The sequence below is a fragment of the Ursus americanus genome, chromosome 17, assembly GCF_024610735.1.
Source record: "Ursus americanus isolate L20-20 chromosome 17, mUrsAme1.1.p, whole genome shotgun sequence".
Lineage (NCBI taxonomy): Eukaryota > Metazoa > Chordata > Mammalia > Carnivora > Ursidae > Ursus > Ursus americanus.
In genome coordinates this window covers 41,637,274-41,663,186 of record NC_142143.1, presented here as the reverse complement: position 1 = coordinate 41,663,186, position 25,913 = coordinate 41,637,274, and the positions used below count along the sequence as shown (strand labels likewise).

Here is a 25,913-nt window from a genome sequence, read left to right as displayed (position 1 = left end):
TATTTAACCAAAATGATGGAAATACTCAGCTGCATCTGTTCATCATTTGGCTAACCATATTTTTGCATAAATTTAACATGGGCATAAGCCACCACCATTATTTTCCTCATCCTTTTACTTTGCTGTTCAAATCTGCATGCCAAAATTTATTATTATTCAGGTATCCAATCACATTACCATCCCGCAATCAAGTCAAAAGCAGCACAGCAAAATTGAGAAGATGTTGTTTTCTAAAACTGCAGGCACGTACAATACTTCCCTGAGACAACGACCAGTGGTTGTTGCAATGACAAACAGCTTTAATAATGAAAATAGACTCTTGGTTTTACCTACACAGATGCAGTTTAATTTTCTTCTTCCTTATTAGAATCCTCACTAGCTCTCCTCCTCCACCCTGCCCCCAGTCATAAGAATGAGTTGGCAAACACAACAACAGTTCTATTCATTCTCAGTTTAATATACAATTTCTCATATACACAAAGGGGCGAAATGGTTTCTAAAAACATTGGCTGGTAATGATGACAGTAGAATCTAATTCCCTCAGGTGCTCACTTAATACTTATCTCTCCGCTGGAGAGTGTAATAAGGTTGTCAGGATTATTGAAGTTGACAGAGCACCAAGCTCAGATTAATTACATCATAGAATTCAGAAGGAATTAGAAAAAGCAAAAATACTGCTCTTGGCAAGTGCATATATATTTTTATAGTTCTCCAAGGACTCCCAGTATAATATAATACAAATGAGGGAAGAGTGGCTAATGTAATTGATTTGTAGGTTTTGAGATACAGATTCTGAAAGATCAATTATTCTGAGAGTAAGAAATCACCACCGCAGATTCAAAGAAAATACTCAGAGTGGAGTATCTTAAATAAGGGAGGAGTAATTGAAGGGTAAGTGAAGGGTACTAATATATATGAGTCTCCTACTGAGTTCCAGAAAATTTATATTTACTGCAATATTTAATCCTTACGAACAGGGTAAGTAGGTATTGTCCTTTAAAAATGGAAACTGAAGCTGAAATAAACTTTGCCAAAATCTCATATCTAGTGAGTGGTCAAGCAGCTTTTGAATTTATTACCCAGATTTCAATATTTTCCTCTTTAACCTAGGTAGCACCAAAGGACAGCTCTTGAAAAGTTGCCATGTGAGATGAAGAAAAATTTACATAGGAAAAACTCATACGATATTAAAAATTAATACATATTGAATGCCTTTTTTAAACAATGCTAAGGACTTATTTATTTACTTGATTAAAAAGTTTTGAGAATTCATTGAGTCACTTATAATTAGCTTTTAAAATCTGAAATATTTAAAAAATCATACAGGGCAGCCTACACCACTACATTCGTCAAAAACTAGATACATACCACTACTGCAAGTTGTAAATCTAAAATACACTAGGATAAAAATAAAACATAATGAAAAAAGTTTCTGGGCAGCTAAAACAGATATTACAAAGCAATTGCTCCTCAGTTCACACAACAGACTTGCAACTGAATATTATATGGGACTATTCCTATTGTCTAGATTGAGAGGGACTGACTGAGGCTGCAAAGTTGAGGGCAAAGGGTAAAAAATGCAACTTGGCACTCTAAAGAGGTGCTCACACACTCCAGGCAACTTACTAGGATAAGAGGTGGCCAAGCTGGTCATTATCAGTACCTATGCAAAGTCGCCGGGTCATGTAAAGCAAGGCTAGAGATTTCTTAGAGATAGGAACTGCTGTGCCATTTCCTCCCCTCCCTTCCCCAGGGAAGCAGGCTTCTTCTCCATGCTTCAAAAAGTGAGGGCCCCCTCTAAGACAACTCATAGAGTTTGGAGTTGTCAGCCATAAAAGAGACACGGCTGAGCTGCAGAACTTGTAGGGAAAGAATGAACATGTTGAGAAAATACTTCTAAATACGTGTTTGGAAGGGAAGAAAAAAAACAAGTATCTGACCTTCTCTAGAAAAGGTCTCAACTCAAAACCTGGCTGAATGAACCTGTAATGGAAGATAGGTAGAAGGAAAGGGCAAAAGTGTTATCAGACCAGAACTTCCCCTGTTGTGTGGAACAAGGATTTGTAAGTTTTCCAGTGGCCCGGAAGGGAGCTCTGGAGGGCACCGAAGACTGCTTCCCAGGGCACAGGAACCCTTATCTGTAAAGCCGGGGCATGAGGGTGATGTAAGATCTCCTAGAAAATAGATCCCCCACAAAAAGAAATGGTGTTGGAGTTCAAAAAAGCTGCTAATATGTTGTAGGAAATATGTCAAATATGGGCACCTGCCAAAACCACAGAGAAAGAGAACCACAATAGGAAATTGTTTGGGGAGGGATGAAAGAAGAGCTCTGCATTTAGAATAAAGACAGGAAACTAACAAACCAAATTCCAGATCCCCATCCCCACCTCTTCCTTCCTGCTAGGCCAGTAGCATATGGTCAGGCCTCAAATGGTGAGGAGGGAAAGCTTTATATTGAATGCAAAATTAAAATATTTATTTAGATTGGACCAGATATTTTAATATCTGAAAGTGACCCCTAAAATTAGAGTACATCCCCAAAATGCCACCCAAGGGCAGAAAGCGGACTTTAAGAGACTGATTAATGTCTTCTCATTAGAAGACAAAATAAAGCCATGTCTCTACCAGCCCATTGCATAAATCAGTTGCACATGCATGGAAGAGCCCCTTGGGCTTACACTTGCCGAATATTTACTCTGACTTTGCAAAGGAATGTATCATTTTTGCAGTATTTATCATTTTTTTTAATATGGCTACATTAGACAGCAGGGGAATGGCTGTTCCTAGCTGGTAGGCTGGCAACAGTGAGCAATGACAGCTGCCAGCCTCAAAGCAGGGGAGAAAACAGCAACACTGTAAAAGGCCGATTCAAGACTGTAAAATCACATCAGTAGTCCCCATTTTGCGCTGAAGCAGACCTCCCAGCAGCCCCTCTCAAAGCCCATCCTCCTGCCCCAGAACATACACACCCACGTGGTTTCTGAGAAAGTGATTCAGTAGGTCTACAGGAAGCCCCAGGATCTTTAGTTACTCTCAAAGTGATTTTGCCCAGATTTTGCCAATTTTGAAGAAAAAAAATTGTGTTAGAACCCTCCAGTTCATGGTATTAGTAATGATGTTCTTATATCCCATGTATTTCCAATTTTAGTGACTTATAACGGGCATAAGAAAAGCATAATACATTTTAAATGGTTTCCATTCAAAATTAATTTTAAGACTTTGCTGTTCATAGATGCATATCTTCAGCTTGTCAGAAAACCCAACTGATCAGAATGATGTGTTTCCTATATGTATTAAGTAGCCAAGATTTTCCTGGATGAATATATTAAGTGCCATATAATGGAGTCACGAAATTAAAACTGGGAAGATTCAAGGTGAGACAGATATGCCGGACAGGCAGAACGTTTTCAGGAGCTTGGATTTAATTCCTGGGCTTAAAGACTAGGGAAATGAAGACATTTGTGAACGTTAACCAGCACAAAACACAGTGCAAAACAAATTCAAAGGAGAAGTAATTGCCCATCTAGTCCTGAGGGTGGGTAAAATTATTGTGAAAAAGAATTTTGGACATTTTGCTCTCAGCATGCTCCTACAAAGGGAGGACAAGCTGAGGAAATGGCTGGGTTTATTTATGAGATTGCTTAAAGGATACATTACACAGAAGATAAACTGGAGAAATTGCATGGTCGTGTTTGCCCATATACGATCAAATGCTCTGCACAATTGATGTATCCAATAAAATCATGAGATGCTACATAGACTGTACAAAATAGCAGAATGGGGGCATTTTGCTTGGAAGATGTCCAGGAGAGAGTATATGAAATAATTTATTGTATTGCCTAAACCCTAAAATCAGAGATGTCTGAGGAAAAAATATATATATAGGAGAAAAACCACTAATAGCAGCAAATCACGGAAGCCAAAGCCCTTACCCACAAGAGGGTTGCAATTTTTGTTCACTGAGCATTCCTGTTTCAGAGTGCTTTACACAGTGAATATTCGAACAGTTGACTGAGGCTGAATATTAGAAAAATCATTCCCTCAACTTCATAAATTAAACTCAATTCACTAAAACAAGTAACTAAATTGACAATAAGTGCATGTGGGTTGAAGTGAGTGCTTGCTTCTTTTTAGGATTCCTTTCCCTAACATAGAAAATGAAGGTTATTTAAATCTCCTGAGGCATCACTGCCTTTGTAAGCCAGTATCATTCACATTTAGGTAAAATTAAAGAGAAGATCAGGTGCCTGGGTGACTCAGTTGTTAGGCTTCTGCCTTTGGCCCAGGTCATGATCCCACAGTCCTGGGTTCGATCCCCACATTGAGCTCCCTGCTTGGTGGGGAGCCTGTTTCTCCCTCTCCCTCTAGCTGCTGTGCTTCTCCCTCTCCCTCTGCCTGCTGTTCCCCCTACTTGTGTGTGCTCTCTCTTTGTCAAATAAATAAAATCTTAAAAAAAATAAAATAAAGAGAAGATAAAATTTATTACTATGCCTACTACAAACCTTGGCTGGAACTAACCCATGTAGTCTTTTTATTATTCCTACTTCATTTGTCAAGAAATGATCTTAAATTACTTACACTGTTGACTCTGTTTGCCCCTTCTGGATAAATTTTCCTGAAGATTAAAATATCCTAAAAAATCTTCTCTCTGATCCATTTATATTCCTTCTGATGTGACCTCTCTTACATTTTGCCTCATATTATATTATAGTTCCTTTGCACAAATATGTATTTACCATTTGCTTTGTCCAGACATTGTTACAGAGCTTCTGGTTCACCTGCTAGCATTTACCTGGCAGTCTGCAAATAGCTTCACGCCTATTATCCCTCTGAGCAGTGTCCAGACAGTCATTCCCCTGCCAAGAGATGTTTATGGCAACATTCCTGTACTTCATCCCTGAAAATAGGCCACAGTTTTAAAAATAGAAGAGCCGATCAGTCCTCCTTGGAGTTTCTTTTCTAGAGAAATTCAAACTCCAGAACATCCAGAGCTTCACAACTGGCCCAGATTCTGCTTCATTTTTAGTGTCCATGGTTCTTTCTACATATTCTGTGATGATGCTGATTGTTTTCATTCTTCGCTGCTTGGAGCCCAACCAGGAGGATGGTCCAAATCATTTTATGTTGAAAAGCACCTAAGATCCTATTCCATGGGTGTATCGTCATTTATTTATATTTCCACATCCAGAGGAGCATGCAGTTGACTTTAGCACTTTCAGACATCTGATATTAAAACACCATTGCTGCGTTCAGCTTTTCTGTAGACATCATTGCATACATGTTCTCATGCATGTATGAAATAAAGTCCTAAAACTGGGATCTGATTTTAAACATCAAAAAATTAAAGAATAAGGTACATTTAAAAAATTAAAGTGATGAGTCATTTACTTCCATTTTTCTCAATTACCCTAAAAATAACATATTTTGAGACTCTTTCCAACCCTTTTTCTTATATTATTCTCTACCTACTGTTCCACTTATCATTTACAAAACTGTATTGGAATAGTTTATACCCTTCTCTATCCATTCTTCTGGACCAGTGCTGTCCAATAGTACTTTCTGAAGATGGAAGTATTCATATGACTTCCAATATGAGAGCCACTAGCCACGTATAGTTACTAAACACTTGAAATATGGCTAGTGTAATAGAAGAACTGAACTTTAAATTTTATTTAATACTAACTAATTTAAATTTAAAATGTGTTTGGTGGCTCCCTATTGGACAGCATAGTTCTACCTTTTGGGTCATTGAGGGTGGCAATTTTGTCTTTCATTTCTTTATGGCCAGCACCTAAAATAGGACAGTCTAGAGTCTGCTGTGGTAACACATCAACCTCAATATCTCAGTATTTTTACATTACAAAATATATTTCTTGCTCATCATACAATAATGTATGCCATGCTCCCTATCATTTTTCAAGGTCCCAGGTAAATGGAAATTCCAACACCTTGTAGTTTTGGAATAAAGACCTCTGATCTTCCCACAGTGTGATAAAGTGTGCGTGGAAATTTAAAACCCCTCTTCTACGCTTTGCTAAAAACCTACTGCTTAGGACAAGTCATGAGGATTCACTTGAAAACCAGCTGGTAGGGAAATGTGGGGGGATATATTATTATTAAGTGATGAGTAATTATCTCTGCCACATAAAGTGTCTGGCACGTAATACTCTATGAATGCTGCTTGAATGCTGAATAAGGGAAGACTGTGACTGTTGGACAGGAGAAGAGCATTGCAGAGAAATGGAAAAGCAATGACACTAAAGTGGGAAAGTAAAAAGAGCCTATTCTGCGAAATTTAATGTATAAATTTGAGGCAGATAGATAAAAATGGTGGATGCTAGGTCAAGAAGTTTAAAATATACTTGGAAAATAACCACCAATGGATGGTTTGCTCTGGGTCATCAAATCATCAGACCTTTAAAAATGTTTTTAAATTAAGCTTAAGAGAATAGGGACGAAAATTTAAGAGAAATTTTGAGAGATCCAACAAATGTGTGAGTGGAGATGCAAAAATATCAGTGACACAACAACTAACATATTGTCCCATATAATATCCCAGACACTGTCCAAACACTTTACATCTGTTGATTCATTCAACCCCACAAGAAACTATGCGATATATACTATTAACTCTCCCCAACTTAGGGATGAGGAAACTAAAGTTTTAACAGAGCAGTTAAGGAATTCACCAAAAGTCGTATAGGTTATAAGTGGTGATTTCTTTGGTCTATAAAGCAAGAGGTATGGAATCTACTAAGAAAAGAATGAGGATTTGAAGAACTGTAGAAAATGCTTAAAGAGTCACCCTCAGAGTAAGCCCTCGTAGGCTTAGTTAGAGCTATGTCGTGTCACTCCAATTTTCCACCACAAAATCAGTCACAGGTAAAGCTATTCAACAAAGATAAAAGGAAATCCTAAGCAAAGGACTAGCTGAGGTAACTGTTGTTTTGTTCTAATGGGGTTGATTCCTTGTAGAAGTTTCAGTGCCCCATCTCTCTGGCTACTTTTTACTTACAACTTAAGTAAAGAACAACTCCCCAGGAAAATGCATCAGAGGTAACAATATATCAGGTACTTATTTACTTTTGTTGACTAGTTGCTCTAATTGGTTGCTATTTTTAGCAGTGTCGATTAAAAAAAAAATTAATGGGGAAAGAAATTGGCTTATTTAGATGTCAAGCCGTTTGTATCTTACTTGTCGATATTTGGGGTTCAAAAAGTATTCACCATTGTCATGCATGATTGGAAGTTGAGGGTATGTTCCATATATGAAGGCACATAAATTCTGCTATTTTTAAGATCAAATGTATTTTCCTTTAAATTATTGCTAATATTTATTCATATCAGTATTTATAAAAATCATTACTGAGGCAAATAAAACACTAGTTACAGGAAAGATATGGGCCCTTGGTTGTACCATTTTGTTGCTCTACAAAATCAGTGAGGACTAAGGGAAAAAAAATGTCTCTGGCAGTGCAAACTCACACAGTTGCACATCGGTTATTTGCCAGGTGGCAGTACATTTTGCTGAGAACAAATGACTTCTGTAGAAAATCAAATAAGGCAAAGCAACAACTTCAAAAGTGCCATCTGAGTTTTCATTCATTTCCTAATGTCATGTTTTTCAAATTGCACTGCGTTCTCATTTCTGTTCTCTGTTGTTACTTTGGAAATAGAAACCAAAAATTAAACTACATTTTGAAGTGTGACCTCAATTTAAAAAAGAAGTTGTCATTATCCTTATGGAAAGCATCACTATTTATCAATGTATTTGATTCTATTTAGCCAGGCATGACAGAAAGATATGTTCAGGATCATTCAGGGCTCTTTGTTGCTCCCATAGAGAGAGTTCTCTCCCATTTTATGTAGTCTTCACATTGTCCATGAACCTCTTAAATGTATATGTAAATGAAAAATGTATACATGGATTTTTTTCTGTAAGAGGTCCTATCATGCTAAGATATTCAGTTTCTAAAATTGGCTAAGATTATCTGCTATCTTTAGACAAAACTTTTGCGTATTCTTCTATCCCATTTTCCCCTTCCATAAGTAGCTTAAGCTCAAGGAAAATAGTCACTGTGGTCAGTCTCATTTTAGGAGAACCAACAGAAACCCTTGATTAACTAGGAAAATTCAAGTTACATTCCATCATATCTACCTGATACTTGAGAACCTGGAAAATTACCTAACAGGACATTAATTATCACAGGGAGACTCTGATTTTCAGGACTTGCTTTTAAAAGATTCAGGTTCAGAAAAAGTAGAAATCGTGTTCACAGTTCACATATTTGTGTTGAGGCAAATCTGGAAGGTGGGAAGGAAAGAAAGCTGGAAGAAAAAAATATGGGTAGAGCGGGACAGGGGAGATACAGTTGCATAGCTTTACTAAGGGAAGAAACTATAGAATAAATGTTTAAAGAGTAATTACTACATATTTTAATATACTTATTGAGGTATAATTTACATACTAAATAGTCATTCTTTCTAAGGGTACAGTTTGATGAGTTTTGACAAATGTGTAGTAGTGTAACTACCAACACAATCAAAATATGAACATTTATTTCATCACCCAAAAAAAGTTCCCTCGTTTCCCTTATCTGCCCATACCCAGGCCCTGGCAAAAATGATTCACTTTTTTTTTAAGATTTTATTTTTAAATAATCTCTACACCCAACACGGGGCTTGAACCACTTATTGAATACAGGTCTCTTTATGGACATTTGTTTTCATTTCTATTAGGTAAATACATGTCTACAAGTAGAATTCCTGGGTCTCCAGTATATGTTTAACTTTATAGGTAACTCTGAAACTCTTTTCCAAAATAGCTGGTACCTTTCCTAACATTTGGTATTGTTCATTGGTTTTTTAAGCCATTTTAATGGATTTGCAGTGGTAACTTACTGCCATTTTAATTTGCATTTCATATTAAGTAATAATGTTGAGCATCTTTATATTACTTATTGATCTAATTTTTTGTGAAGAACCTGCCCAATTTTTTTGCTTATTTGTCAAATTGTTTTCTTTTTACTATTGAATTATAAGAGGTTTTTAAAATATATATATTTCAGATACAAGTCCCTTATCCAGCATTTGTTTTACAAATATTTTTTCCTAGACTTCTTAGAAACAATTCAGAAAAAGAAGAAAAAAGTCAAGGAGTCAACTTACTGATTTCCAGGCTTGCTATAAAGCTATAATAATCAAGACGGTATCACATTCATATAAAGATGAACATATAGAACAATGGAACTAACCAGGAACTATTACAAATTTTACACTTATAATACAACTTTACATACATCTTCTTTTATCTAATTTAACTCTCAATTTTTCTTTTCACAGCAGAAGTATATTATACATCTTTATAATTCTTCAACCATCAAAATGAACAAAATTTCCATAGGTTGTGTTTCACTGTCTCATAAGATAAATGTTTTTTTGAGCTTTTATTATTTTCCCTTTATTGTTAAACTTCCACTTGGCCATAATGTGCATTCCCCTTCCGACTTGTAACAAACTAGTCATGCATTGTTAGGCTTCTATAAATTTCTTATTCTAAAGAGTCCTCATCTCCAAGACTGTGTCCTTTTTTAACCTAACTTTGAGGCTATAATTGTTCTACAGTCCATATAATATTATCTTAGAGTTCTTGGTGAAGTACATTCAAGGCTCTTCAACTTCATACTCAGGAACAGAAATTGGCCAGAACTTTCATTGTACCCAGATAAGCTTGAACAAATATCTCATAACTTTCCTCTTAAGTTTTCCTTCCTAAAGTAGTCAGATAAATACAGGAATTCAATCGGGGGTGGGGGGAAATTCCAGCCATAAATTTCCCCTTTGTGACTCCTTCCTATTGGGCACAAGATCTCTTGTTACAATCCTGGAAATGCCTACCACTTAAAATGAAGCCAGCTCTGCTTAAGGAAAGCTCTTTCGTTTGCAGTTCCCCCTGCCTCTAGCAAAGACAAAAGGTATTCCTACTTAGTCAATCTTCACTGACAATGGCTCTGCACTAGAATTTGAGACTAGAAACTTATTATACTCTACACTTACCTTTGGGGACCTTATGGGGCAAGGTGAAAGGTCAAAGGTATATTATGGCATCCCGTATATCACTAGGTGAAATATTATTTTACTTTTGCCTCATTTACCCCCAGCATTAACAATCTCATTTATGTGATATCATGTCTTCCTTTACTCGCATACTTCACTTGGGCAGGTGGTGTCTGAATTTTCCCAGAAACTTTACCAGAAATAAAGTTCTATGTTAACAAATTCCACATAATCCTCTAGCACTGTCTTCATACCTGTAATATTTATAGCCTTGGGAAATTGAAATAGTGTTAGAGAAGGAATTGGGGGCTTTGAGTGCACAGAGGGCCTGGCAAATTGTAGGGTTCTCAGTCAAGAGTGAGGGCTCAAGTAGCAACTGAAAAGGTGATCAGAGGAGCTATTTATGGCCTCTTTTACCACTTGACTCTAGCCAGAAGCAACGCAACTGCAAAACAGATTTTGTAGAAAAATTCAATGAACCAATGGCATAAAACAAAAGAAATATTGTTTCAGTAATAAAATTCTTCACTAACTGATAAAGTTGTCTCTGGCTTTTCTGTGAATCCTGGTGAAACCAAGATTTGAAAAATGCATTACTTCCAGCTTTCTCATCCTGCTTTTCTCATCTGTACTTCTTTTTCAACCAGGCAAACACCTCATTCATCCACTCAGTACACATTTATTGAGTTCCAGGTACAATTTTTAGCCTCTGGAATACTGAAGTTAGAAGAAACTCCCTCAAGGTGTTCACAACTGCTGTAGAGACAAGTGGACGGAAAAACCTGGTCTACTGTGAGAATGAATAGCACAGAGTGTTTGGGGAGTGCAGAGGAGAGACAGAATTTCAGACACAAAAACCTGCAACCAGTAGTGCAGATTCATATGCTAGAACTCAAGATGCAACGTTTAGAGACAGCCTTTGTTCAACCCTATCTTCTAAGAAGAGCCCTTGATAATGTATTTGAGAAACCCAGTTTTTGGGGACTTCAAATTTTGGAAGGTGGTGATGGTACAGTAAGAACGCTCTCGGCTACCTCTTGTGGAATTTGGGAATATTGTTATACGCAGGGTTTGCAATTACTATCTCCAGTGCCCGTATACTAAGTACTGGACAAAATTATAAAATCCACAAAACTCTGTCTCCTAACAAATAAATAATTTCAAGAATGAGAACAATTAAAAGAAGCCGTGAATCTCTACATGTTTCACAAAGTATATTCAAAATACTTTTAATTTTATTATAAAAATTAAATGGATACAATATAATGGAGCATTTGCTCTGGAATATTTCACCAAGTTGCTTAAATTTAGATATTAGTTATGAATAAGGTTATTAATAATGACCTAAGGTATCCCTTGGTGATGAAAAAATACATTTGAAATTCTGTAATAACTTAATCATATTTAAGAAGTTCTTTCTTATTGATTAAATCAATGTAGATTCAGGAGGATATTACTCTTAATGTGCTTTCCATGAATATGAAAAGATCCTAGAAATACAAAACATTCATAAAAATCAGTAAATTTTTGAGGATCTAGTCAGTAATACCCATCCTCAATTTAATCAAAGATTCTAAGATCTGTTTCTTTTTAATAACTTAAATGTTTAGAAATGGAAAGTTCTATACAACCAAATTTTTACTTTCAAGAACGCTGACTTTTAATCTGCATTATTATTCATACATTTTTTATTTCACAATAAAGAGTTTGGTTTTGAACTATGCTATTTTCTGAACTGGATCTTCCACATGACAATTTATACTATAAGATGCTGCCAAATAATATTCACAAATCACACATTTAATCGAGGCTGAAGTCTCTGTCTTAATCCAAAGCATAAATATCTCCTGTTCTCAAAAGTTCCAAGTCCCATTTTCTTAAACTTGCTTTCAAGATCTTCGTGATTTGGACCCAAACCCCTTTAAGAGCTCTGTCTCTTATGAATACTTCATGTACTGTACTCCCCAGAAAAATAGAACGTGTTGTTATTCCCCAAGTATGCTATGAAATTTTCTTCTCCTGTGCTCTTGACTTAGTCTTTTCTGAAGTATCTTCTTTATCAATACCTGTCTATTAACATCCTACCAATTTTTAAATCTAAAAAAATGTTTTTACTTTTCAGTGGTTGCATAAATATCTTCAGGCAGAAATCATTTTATGAAATACTCTTACTGTGCTCATTTTAATACATGGTTTAATATTCTAAGTAGTCTGTGGATCAGTGAAAGAAGAAAACGTTTCTTTCAAACATAGGAATTCAGCTTGACATCTGCTACCATTTAGCAGATCAGTTGAGAATGTGTTCTGGAGTAAAACTGAATGGGTTTGTATTCTGGGTCCATCACTTTCTAACTGTGTGTCTTTGGAAGGTTATTCTTCTGTGCTCTACTTGCCCATCTTGAAATGGGTTTAACACCAAACCAGACCAGACCTCATAGGGCTGGTGTAAAAATTAAATTAGTGAGTGCAGTGAGCATGCTTAGTAGAGTGGCAGCACATTTTAAACAATGAATAAACTTAATGAATTATTAAGTGGAAGATAAAATACTTGTAAATAAGTTCTCCTGAGCATGTTCTACTTTTAGGTATATATGGGGCCTCCGCTTAAATTATTTTCTGTTAGTCAAAACCATTATCATATTATCAACCCAATTTGACTAAGAATCAGTTTTTTAAAAGTCTCCCTTAGGGCCTGCCAGCCATGAACTCCATGCAGTTCAACAAGGGCCCTCATATGGTCTCTTGGCGGAGGTCAAGGACTGACTCCTGTCCACATATGATCCCCAGAAGGAGGCGCAGCTCTGCAGCTGGATAGAGGGCCTCAGTATCAGGCCCGACTTCCAGAAGGGTCTGAGAGATGGAATTATCCTGTGTGCACTCATGAATAAGCTGTAGCCAGGCTCGGTCCCCAGGATCAACCACTCCTTGCAGAACTGGCACCAGCTGGAGAACCTGTCCACCTTCATCAAGGCCATGGTCAACTACAGCATGAATCCCATGGACCTCTTCAAAACGGACGACCCGTTTGAGAGCGGGAACACAGCACAGGTGCAGGTGTCTCTTCTTGTCCTGGCCGCGAAGACCAAGACAAAGGGGCTGCGGAGTGGCGTGGACATTGACGTCAAATACTCAGAGAAGCAGGAGCACCACCTCGATGATGCCGCCATACAGGCCGGCCAGTGCGTCCCTGGACTGCACATGGGTGCCAACATATGTGCTAACCAGTCGCGCATGAAGCCTTATGGCTCAAGAAGGCATCTGTACCACCCCAAGAACCATATCCTGCCACCCACAGACTAGTCAACCATCAGCCTCCAGATGGTCACAAACAAGTGTGCCAAGCAGGTGGGCACGAGGCTCCCAGACCCGACGGCACATCTACAATACCAAGCTGGGGACTGACAAGTATGACAACTCCTCATGTCCCTGCAGATGGACTTCACACAGGGAGACAACCACGGTGGCCAGGTCTTTGGCTCGGGCCTGCAGATAAATGACCCCACGTACTACCCTCGAGGCCCAGTGGCACACAGGGCTTCAGTGGCTGCAGGTGACTGCCCAGGCCCGGGGAAGGCCCCAGAGTACACCGCCTTCCATCATGAGGAGGCACACTACTGAGGCGCCAGTGCCGGGTGTCTCCCCACATCACCTATGTGCTTTTTGGGTTCTTCTGTTTTTGTCTTGTTTTCCTTCTTGTCTGAGTGCTGAGGGTCTATGAGGAAGGGATAAAGGCACATGCGGATGCATGTGGTGCGGGAGTTCCTGCCAGGGCACATCCGGGCAGCAAATTTCCCAGCAGGATTAGGGCTGAGCCGTGGGGGTTTGGGGGAAGAAACCTGGGCAGGGAGGGGACTGGCCCCAAATGGTTTCTGGTTGCTCTCCCTCTCTTCCCTTTTCTCTGCTGATCAGTTTGTGGTTTCTGTACCCACAGAAGTTTCACAAAGTTTTAATGAAAGAAAAATATTTTTTTGAAGGGGAGTGGCAGGGGGGATGCTGAAGGGGATGCTGGGAAGGAAGTAGGTCCCTTGCGAGAGGGCCAGGCCACAGTCCAGAAATATTTTAGGTGTTGCAGAGAGCTGGATTTCCCTAGCACTCTCAGACTGCTGCCTGTGGCTTCCCACAAGGACCTAGCAGAGAAACTGAAGCCCAGACAGAACAGAGTTCTAAATGTGCTTGAGGCTAAGCCACCCCCCTTCCCGTATGTGTCCCCATTCCTCTGCCAAGAACTGCGCAGGGATCCCCACCCGGAGGTCCTCCCTGGGAGTCCCCAGGAGCCCTGGGACCAAGAGATAATGTGAAATGTCAACTGTGGACCAAAGGCAACAAAAACCTCTTTTTATGAAGGAAAAAAGCAAAAGGCTCCCTTACAAACCCCCCAATACTAATTGCTTGAGCTATGAATTTTGAACTCATTTTAGCAGATTGATTCCAAATTATTCCTCTAAAATAAACTCTGTAAATGGTCCTGTATCAATGGTTTCCAAGTTTTTGCTCTATTTCTACCTCCCTGCTCCATCCGTCACTCCTGCCAAAATATTCTCTTATGCAGGAGTGAGCATTTGTGGGATTTCTGCCAATGAAGTGCAATGATAATCCCTTGGATTCCTCAAAAACCTGTGGATATTAGGCTTTTCCCAATTGACCAGAAATTGCTATTAAAGCAATAACATAAAGGTTAAAAGAAAAAAAATAATAAGCACACACATACACACACACACACAAAACCTAAACAAGAATATTTATGAAACATTTAATATTAATTCCCAGTACAAATTAATAACATAGAAACCTGGAACAAGATAGGAAATCCTTCTCAAAGCAGTATAAATCAGTTGCTCTACACAATGTCTTGCTTTCTTAATCTTTCTCATTTTCTAAATGCTGTAATCACTTAACTTCTCAGTTTTTTTTTCATGGTACATTTGTCTTATTAGACACTTTTTGTAGGCCTCCATATTTCATGCATCTATACATTAACGAGGATTATAATATCCATGGTAACACTAGATTTCTTATGTTGAATTACAAATAAATATATTTGGGATAAGCTTTAAAATTTATATTTGTGACCTCTGTCCTCAGAACAGAAGTTATAATATAATGATAGGTTATTGCAGTTCACTGCAGCTTGACTAATCAAGAGATCTGTTTTATCATAGTGGATTTCTACTTAATTAATATTAAAATATCAGTTGTTTCAGAATAAAATGGTATTTCAAGTAAAGATACATTCACAGTCTATGGTCTGAAACTTGTTGAAAAATCTTGTCTCTAGTTAGGAATGATGCAGAGATAGTTAAAATGAGCAGGCAGATTTGTAAAGGATGAACATGGTCATGCAATGATGAATTTTTCTCTTTAATTGTAGAAAAGTCCATATCTTTGGTTAATATAGAATTCAAAATATCACCTCTATAGCCTGGATTTGTTTATATCCACATATCTTCATCTTCAAATATTTTCCATGTAGGTCAATGAGAATTTTTTTCTTTTCTTTCTCTTTTTTTTACTTTTTTACTTTTCCTTTTATTTTTGCATGTGTATGATTTTATGTATAGAGAAGGCATGACATTCCCTATATTATAAGCCAAGTCAATGAAAAGATACATAAAAAGCATGAATTTGGCAATTTGAATAATTTTTTTAATGAGGAATATTTGGACTGGATTATTGTACCTTTTAATGCAGTGACCTTCTATATCTCATATCATATATGACATCGTCATAAGTAAATGTACTGACCCTCTACTTAGAGCTTGGTTTCTGGTTACTTGCACATTCAGTTATATTCCAAAGGATGACAGAATATTCTTCATTAAATAATACTCTCCAAGATAGATATCATGTCTAGGCAAATGTGCATTTGAAAATGCTGTAGTGTTAATGATTTCTTTGGAGAATGAGTAATTATGTGTCACCATTTTGGCCAGAAAGATAATTTTGCTTTTCACTTCTAGGCAGAATGTTAAGATACTGATTCATATCAGCTTATTAAATTCCACAGTAGAAAACGTACCTTGCATTTTCAGAGAGAAGGAAGTTTCCTGTCTTCAAATGAGACTTCACACTTCCCTTTCAAATTAGATTTTAACTTACAGTTGTGTTAAAGTTTTCCTAACAAAAGTCATTTAATTTTTCATTTTTTCTACTTTCTCAATTATTTTGCACTGAGATTTCTTGAAAGGCATCAAAAGTTTGAACATGAGACAGCATATATTAGCAAGATCAGCTTCCTTCTCTGGTAGTGATAGGCTGTCAGGTAGATCTTAGACTGTATACAGTGAAATGTGTGTGTGTGTGTGTGTGTGTGTGTGTGTGTGTGTGTGTGTGCGCGCGCGCGCTCACGTGCACATGAGCACAGACATAACACCTCTCTGTTTTTTTTAACAGACTAGTATTTGCCAAAAGTCAACAAAATACCTAACTGCGGGTTACAAGTCCAACTGAAATACAAAGTATCCTTATTCCAATTGATAGTTATTTTTTGAAGAATAAAGAAAAACATCAAGCATTTTCTCAAAATATTAATAAAACAAAACAACATCATCTAAAGCCTTTTAAGTGAATAGCACACAGATCAAAATATAAATAAAGTAATTTATAAACTGGTGTCATGCTTAAAATTAGGAAACATTTGGGGGAAAAAAACATTGTTACTAAAAAAAATAGTTAAACAAAGCAAAAACAGTAATCTAATGTTCCTTGAATGCCCAAGGGTGGGTGATGATCAGCTTACATGCTATGTATTTGAGATGGTCTAGTGGGTTGCTAGGAGGCTCGTCTCTTTGTCATTCCCAAAAAGAATAAATTCCAGTGTCATCAATATCACTACTAAAAACGTCCCCTATCAGCAATCTGATCTTGTTGCTATTGCTACAGCAATTTACCTTTTATGCCTCATTACTTTATTTAGAAAATGAACACGTGCAGTTTAACCTTTGGAGAAAGCGACTATGTCATTTTCAAATTAGTAAGAGCTGGAAGAGGGAATGTAATAAATGTACCTTAAACTTGAGAAAGATGGACTATGAAAGTTGATAATAAAGATGGGCATGGACTGAGGCTCTGAGAGGAAAGTCATACCACTGGAATGCAAGTAGTTAAAGAAGGAACTGAGAGCTCCATTCAGCTCAGATTTTAAAGGGATATTTTAAAAGATTTTTAAAGTAAGACTGAATCAAAGACTTCTAGAGAGTTAAATATTTCTTAAAACTAGGCAGATAAACTGGTGGTGAAATACATGAATTCTGGAGTTAATTCCCTGGGTTGGCATCTTAGCTTTGCCTTTTGCTACTTTGTCTTAAGCAAGTAAGCAAACTCTTGAGTCTAGTTTGCTGATCTTCAAATCAGTGGTAATCCTGGAACTTTTCCTTTGTATTATTGTGAAGATCTAGGAGAAGTAAACACAGTGTGGCAAACAGGGCACAATAAATGTTACTATGTTTAAAAATATATTTTAACTTTTTGTTATTTTTAAAGGGTTGTACCTAGGTTAATATCACCAGAGGAAAGTTGTACCAGACAAGGAAGACGTTTTGAAAGACTGTTGCAATGAAGGAGAGAGATTTAATTAACTTCTGAAACATAAGGCAGAAAGTGTGTAAGATCTGGGTGAACAAGTGGAAAAGTACTAACCAGTGTTAGCAGGGAGTTTGGTCAGTGTGATTTGGCCATCTGTGTTTTATTCTCCCCACTAAGACTAGAAAATAGGGGTACTATCTTTCTTAATTACATTTCAAAGGGATGGCTCCTGGGTCTTTGAGAAAGGTATTCCTGGGTTGTAAAACTGGCGAGAAGCTTAGAGAAGATTTACATTTCAAAGGGACAGAGAAAGAATTTACAGCTGCAAGTTTTCTAAGGTAAAAACTCTTAAGAAAAGGGAGGTCAGGGGCCAAGAGTCAGAAAGAAAACTGTCTAAAGTTTAGTGAGGCTGAGAACATTAAGGTCATCTTGGTCAATAGTAACTCATGATTAAATGACAAAGTACTACTTTTCAAATCTCCTATTTTGTACCTTTTTCTTTCTCAGGAATAATGACATACTGCCATTTTTAGTCTGAGGAAACATTATTCAGATGGAATTGAATCCCAAGATGAGTGAAGAATTTTAGGTCTGCTCCTAGCTGTTCTAAATGAAATTTAAGTTTTCTTGCTTGGAGAAACTGAATCCCAGGGCACTGAAAAAAATGCATGGAAAGTTATTATCACCTACTGCAATATTTTCATAATTATGTGAAATGTGAAGATTAGAGATGAAAAAAAAAAGAGTCATGTCTTTCAGAAAAGTAGAGTTAGATCCAAGACTAGTGATATTTAACCAGGGATATATTTATGATATTTAACCAGGGGAAAATGCAAGAATTAATTTTCTAATATCACTCTGTGTGTGTGTGTGTGTGTGTGTGTGTGTGTGTGTGTGTGTGCATGTACTTGGAATGGAGATAACTGGTAAACCCTAGATGAGTTCATAAATTGCTGAGACTTACATGGATAAAAAGCTGATAGATGAGAGGAATCATCCAGGGATCTCAAACGCAAATGCTTTTAGGGGCCACCCCAGGAACATGAAAGTGTGAAACTGTAACAGTAAATCAATATGAGTACAGAGACCTATGGAAAGTTGAAAATGCATGTCCCTCCTAAAGTCACTGATTTTTTTTTTTTTAATCTTTGAGGTCCAAAAACTATATGTCAACTATGTTCCAACTGTGTCTATAAATTTGGCATCCCCGATTATAATCTGGATTTTGTCAAGGATTTTACCAATGTCTATCAAAATATTATGTGGCCATCAGTGGAGAAATTCAGACTTGGAATAAAGTTAGGCGAATTCATAACTGGTGGAGTGCTGCATCAAAAAAGATTACTGAATATTAAAACACATCTGATTATATGTCCAGAAATGTCTCTTCAAAAATCTTAATCATTTGGAAGACAGCGTTTCTGAAGAAACAGCAAACAATTTGGGTGGGATAAAATGATCATACAAGTTTGAATGATGGAGTAAGCCTAAGAAGGAATTGGGAGAAAAATGGAGTCCTGAAATCAGGTCTAAAAATGAACTGACAAGTACAAAATAAGAAGCTACAGTTTGGCTGTATGGAAAACAGTTAAAGATCGAGGATTCATAATTGTTGGTAAGCTTGATAAAAATCAATAGTATAGGCTGTTGTCTCAAATTTAAGTAGTCATTCTTACACAATTGTATAAGCATAAGTAGCAAAACAAAACAAAAATCACCTTACTAATTACTTGTGAAAGAACATTGACTTTGGGTTCAATTCTGCTACTTCCATTAATCAAATAGCTTAATCAAATGTGAAATGGGAATAAAACATATCACATGACTTTTTATGATTAGTAAATGACATAAAAGCCATAGCATATGTTACTCTGTCCCTGACATATCACTGATTTTCAATAAATTAATTTTTTTCACAAAGAAATCATATTATAATCCCCACATTAGATAATTGAGGCTGAAGGAGTACCCAAAATTTTATATCTACCAATTAGAATAGCCAGAACTAGAACTTGCATCTCTCTCTTCCATCTATCTACCTCTGTGCCAAATATTTATGTACTTTCCTGTTTTCCTAAACTTTACTGAATTTATAATGACAGTAAGGACCATATTACATTTATTCCTGTTCTTACTTCAATAACTAGCACAATGGCATTAAAATTGGTTCAATAGAAAAGAATGTAATCCTTTAGATATGACAGGATTACATTGGAAGGCAGATTGATGCCCACGATTATTGTAAATCAGTGAAGCAACAGGAGAAATGAGGATTAAAAGGAATTTGCTGGTTCAGTTTTCAATTTAATGATATTTTGCAGATATAATGGGTGAAATACACATGAAGAAAAGAGATACCTGGCAGAGAAGAAATCATGATTTTTGTGATTTATTTTTCAGGTGAAAGTCATCCTTTAAACAGTGGTTTCTGCTGATACTGACTAATTCTCAATAGAGAAGGATTGACTTTGTGATTTATGCTAGTAACAAACTATATTTTTTACCTCTTCAATCAGCTTCATTCCCTTTTATTTACCTTATTTTTCCTTATGAGTGAAAATGTATGGTGATGTGGAAGGAACAGAAGCCAAGAGTTAGAGATGATAGAAGATTAGATAGAAAGATAAATAGATGATAGATAGGTAGATAGATAGATAATAGATAGATGATAGATAGATAGATGATAAATAGACAAAAATAGAGGGAACTATAAGAAAATAGGGGAGAATTAAAGTTACTATGAAATAATGAACTGTAAAGTAACTATGAAAATGGTTGGAAATAATGTTCCAAACTTTAACGCTAGCAAGATAGTATGCACAACATTTTTATCTTTTTCCTATGACTCAGAGAATGGTAATATGTCTTAGAATATTTGATGCCAAGAAGCAGCTGTGTGTCATCAAGTATTAATATCACATAAGGTGAAATCAGGTATTCTACAAGGTAGTACAATGGAATGAATATGGACTTTAGAGGAAAACAATCCAAGATATTAGTCTTCCTTATGGTACTCATGGGTCATGAGAACCAGAAAAAGGTATATAATCCTCTATCCTCATTGCCTCTATCTATAAAACAGGAATGATGCCTATTACATAGGTTATTAGGAGGGTTAACTGAGATAATATTTGTAATGTACTATGCCCGGCATAAAGATATGCCTACTTACCTGATCCATATTTTTTATTGGTCCCAATAGCTATCATTTTGGGGGAACATGTTGAGTTCAGATATTATAACAGTACAAGCTTTAAAATATAATTAATATCAAATTTCATTTTTAATTATAGTAACTTATAAAAGGTCATAGAAGAATTCTTTTTGTTGATTCTATGTATTTAATTTGTTATATACGGATTCCCTTGGCAGAGTTTATTTTATAATGAATGAACTCTTTGTCAATGCCTGTGTCACTGTATTCACGAAGGCCCATATTAAATTTCAGGTAAATTCTTACTCTTGTAAGAATTCCAAATTAGAGCCAACCTGTGGGACTACTGTTCTGCCAGAATTAAAGTTACTGTATATTCATAATTTGGTTCTAAGATTTATATAGAAATGACACAGAATTATTCCATTAATTTCTATATAATTTTTTCAATTTTCCATTTCTTTAATGTCATAAAAAAACTTTCAAAATCAAAGAAAAAATTAAGTAAAAAATAAAAAGTAAATGTGCTCATACCCACCGCATCCAAGTTAAGTTCTTGCCTCTAGAAGTCTTGTCTCAGTGGCATTTGAAGGACAGAAGCTTTCAATATTCATGATATTCATTTGACAAAATGAATTAAAGACAAGATAAAATGAAGATATGTTATAAGCCCGGAGGTCTTCTGAATGGCAGAGCCTGCAATCAACTAAATGACTAGTCAAAGAGAAGACAAAAGGAAAAGGAAAGCCTGGTTTACAGCTTGTACTGTGTGTTTCCTCTAAGTCTGGCAATAAAGTGAGAATGTTGCTTCTGTGCTCATTAATTATTTATCACTAGCTCTTCGAACTTCCGAACAATTTCTGTTGAAGGAACTACAATACACATGGAGTTATTCATCAAACGCAGATGTTTGCACATTCCCTTTAAGGCTATAAACACGAATGCCAGCTGTCCAACGAGAATCAGCAGAGCTCTGATTTATTAAAAGTAGTGAATTCCTCCATATATTGAAAATAGCAAAAATATCAGGGTTCTGCCAAATTAATAGGGATAAAATACATATATTGCCACTTGTGGAAAAAGGTATAAAGATATTATAGGTAGGGTGGATAATGTAAAAATGTGTTTGTCTATTGGAGAGATGAAATAAAGACAGAAGAAAATGTATCCTGGTATTTATATCGCAATGTAACTCAAAACTACTACTCGTTTGACTTACTACATCGGACTGATTCCACCAATTACACAGAGTTAAAACAAAAATCCTATGTACCAAGAGTTAAAAGACAGATTCTCTAAGAGAATTTTGTTTTCTTAATAATGAAAGATTCCTGAATGCAATGTACCAGCATAATAGCAACTGCCTCTTTCCTTCAAAATTTCTCCATATAACTCTTTACTTTCTTCCTCAATACTTGGCATCTTTTCATCACTCCTTCTCCTACTGCCAATTGCTTTCACCCCTCCATCTTTACTAAAACTTCCCTCTAAAATAATAATTTTCTAATTTACTGCACATAAAAAGTATAGAGAAACCTTGTTAACATGCAGATTCTTGGGGGTCTGTCTTGCCAAATTCTGATTAAGAAGGTGGAAATTGGGAGAGGAGGTAGTGAGGAAGAATTAATATTCAGCATTTTAAATCTAGCTGACCAATGTTCCAGATAAAATTAACTACAACTTTCACAAAATCTACTTTGGTTTTACATTTTTAATTTAATTTATTTATTTGAGAGAGAGAGTGCATGGGGGGGGGTGCTTGCAAGCAAGGGGAGGAGCGGTTAGAGAGGAAGAAAAGCAGACTCCCTGATGAGCATAGAGCCCATGTGGGGCTTTGATACCAGAACCCTGAGATCATGACCTAAACCAAAATCGAGAGTTGGACACTTACCAACTGAGCCACCCAGGCACCCCGGTTTTAAGTTCTTTCTTCCTTAATTTTTAAAAAGATTTTACTTATTTGTCAGAGAACAAGAGTGAGAGCGCAAGCAGGAGGAGCAGCAGGCAGAGGGAGAGGCAAGCTCCCTGCTAAGCAAGGAGCCAGATGTGGAACTTGATGCCAGGACCCTGGGATCATGACCTGAGCTGAAGGCAGATGCCTAACTGATGGAGCCATCCAGGTGTCCCATTAAGTTCTTTAAATAAAATAATACACCCTTCATTTTTTAAAAATTCAAGCAGTATAGAGGTATAAAAAATAAACTGAAAACTCTTCCCCCATCTTTCCACTCTTAAAACCTAAAGTTAATCCATGTTAACATTTGGATGAGTATCCTTATGTATATATTATTTTAGTGCACGGATATGCATAATATGATTTCATTTATGTAAAACATGAGGAAGTTATATAGCCAGCCACATTTCTAGCATTGCTGGTTAATTTTTATAAACATTCAATTGATCACTTTGACTTGGCTAGATAGAAAGATATCTGCAATTTATGAGAATTTTTGTACCCTCCTTTCCATTGTTCATATAGCTTTTCAAGAGCAGTAATAATAGAAAGACTTGAATTTTCACTCACTGAATATTGTATGCACCGGGAGATTTTGTAAGGAAACTTCATCTGTGTGGAGAAGACACCCCAAACCACAGTGCCATTCCCAACATATTCCCTAAGGTTGAAAATGTTCAGCTCTCTGTTGGACATCTGTAAACGGATGTTATAGCAATACAACAATTTTTATAAGTCTAAAATGTTCCCTGTCTCCCTCTCTCTCTCCGCCAAGTAAATAAATAAAATCTTTTAAAAAAATAAAAATAAAATGAAACTTGTCTCTGTTGAGAAGGATGCAAATAGGGAGAGTCGTTTCTTCATTTGTTCTCATGAGGTACAATCCTGCCTCTCCTATTCCTCTGTAAATTCTATCCATTTCTTGTATTCAACTAAACCTTAATCTTTTCTATCCTCCATTTTCCTACCTTGGAAATTTACAACTTTGAGAAGCCCTGTGGTCAGTAGATAAGTCTCCAGTGGCTACATGTTGCTTCCATGATAAATGGGAATTCTAGAATCTTTGTTGAGTTTGATGCCCTTGTATTGAGGGTCTTGTCACCCCAGTTTAACCTAACAGTTTAAAGTCTTATGAACAGCCTCATCTTCCATCTTTGTCTTTCTGCCTTGGCTCCCATAAATAATATAACATGTTATAGGAAGTATAGTTGTTATGGCCAAGGGACTGGAAATACTGCTTGAATCCAAACCCTGGCTCAGCCACTTACTTATTTTTGCCTTTGTGCAAGTTATTTAACCTTAATTTTCTCATCTTTAAAAGAAGTTAATATTGGTGCAGACCTAACTTATAAGGTTGATAGAAACAAAAGTAATAAAGCATGTAATGCACTTAGAATTGTGCCACGCACAGAGCGGTACACATGTGTTTGTTTAGTGTTTATTGTCCTAGACACTGAGCATAATCATTAAACCCTCTACAAAGAAAGGAAGTGCAATGACCTCAAATAACACTTGATTTCCAATGTGCTGCAGTGAAGGCAAGGAAAGTCAAAGTAGAACTTCCAGCTTGAGAGAGAATCAGAGAATATTTAGAAAAAGTAGATTAATGTATTTGAAAAAAAACTATCCTGACATACTAGATTATTGAAGAAAGGGAAGCATTAATTGCTGTGTCCAAATGAGATCATTTGTTGGCCTCATGGCAAACAGAAAATTAAGGACCCAGAATAAAAATTGCACAAAAAGAACATTCTAAACATTTAGCAGCAAGACAGTGAAAGTACATAACCTTTAGTACAATAATATTTAATATATTTGGTTCTAAGCACAATACAGATGGAAATACTGACAACTGCTTCTAGAATGATATTTTATGAACTCTTTTATTCCCTCTCAAAACAATGAAATACTTTCAATTAGTTCTGGCATATATTAATTCAAGACATAAATTGAAAAGATTGATACCTAAAATAATCCTTTCTTCCATCATGAATAAGCACCTGGGCTTGCTGGAAAATGTAAATTCTCTAAAGAATAGTTATAATGTAAATACTGTACCATTCACTAGATTTTTTTTCCATAGTTAATTTTACAAGGTCATCGTGAACATTCAACTGCATAACAATTTTGGAATTAGTTGGAATTGAAACTTGGCTTTATAAGAAATTATAGCAAGTAAAATATAAAATCCTACATCAGATTTAAAATTATGCATTAGTACTTTAAAACCTTGATAAATATCAAACACTTCTTCTGTTACTCAGGGATTAACATTTTGCAGCCTCAGTGGACCTCAATAATTAGCACTGATTCATGAAGAAAAAAAAACAAACCAGGTTTTAAGATAACTGTTGTTTTCTTCTAGTTCTATTTGATTAATCTATGACCCATTAAAAGCTCCAGAATTTAGGGAATTTAGTGGGGCAAATGTTTTTGAAAGCTTCAGTAAAATAATAAAAGAAGCCGAGGGAATTGGATATGTTAAGTATGAAGGAAAAACAAGCAACAACAGAAAAAAAAAAAAAAAACTAAAAAACAAAGCTTTCAAAAAGGTGGTGGGGATCACTGCAAAACTGTTTGCCTGTTTATAAAATCAGGTTGGGTTACTGTAGATTGTATCTTTGTCATGTGGTTTAACTCCCCAGCTCTTAAACTAGAAGTGTAATGACGATGATATCATATCGAAGCACACCGACACCTGAAAAGATGATCCCCTAGTGCTCTCAATGCTGTTACTAGCACTAAAAGAAGGAGACAGGGATTCAGAAAAGTACTAATCCAAAAAGCAAAGCCTCAGACTCTACTTCTTTCTTGTTTTCTCTTTAAGAAGACACCAGCTTCTTCAAGCCAATTCATATTAGTCAAAGTAATAAGTTCTTACTCTTAAAGAAAATGGAGTACGAAGTACACAAAGCTAAAAAAAAAAAAAAAAGTTGGGGGAACTTCCTTTTACTAATTCCTATTTATAGTAGTTTACGTAGTCTGATTTTTCAGGTGTTAAGATTCTAATTTCCTGGGCAATAATCTTAAACTCCTCATTTGGTGGCTTAATCATCCCATTGCATGTTCTACGTCATTCTTGAACTAGAGTGATGTTATTTCCTCTGTATTCAACTGTTGTTTAACTTGATACTACCTATCTTTCCCAAAATTTTGCTTAGCTTGGCTTTACATCTTTCCCCATAGGTCATCCTGATTTTCTTGAAAGCAAACAAACAAACAAAGCCT

At 36.3% G+C, this 25,913-nt stretch overlaps 1 pseudogene; it reads left to right on the top strand.

The window, feature by feature from the left end:
- The first annotated feature begins 11,358 nt into the window (after positions 1 to 11,358).
- On the top strand, positions 11,359 to 14,286 carry LOC123801215 (calponin-2 pseudogene; annotated as a pseudogene).
- The last annotated feature ends 11,627 nt before the right edge of the window (positions 14,287 to 25,913 follow it).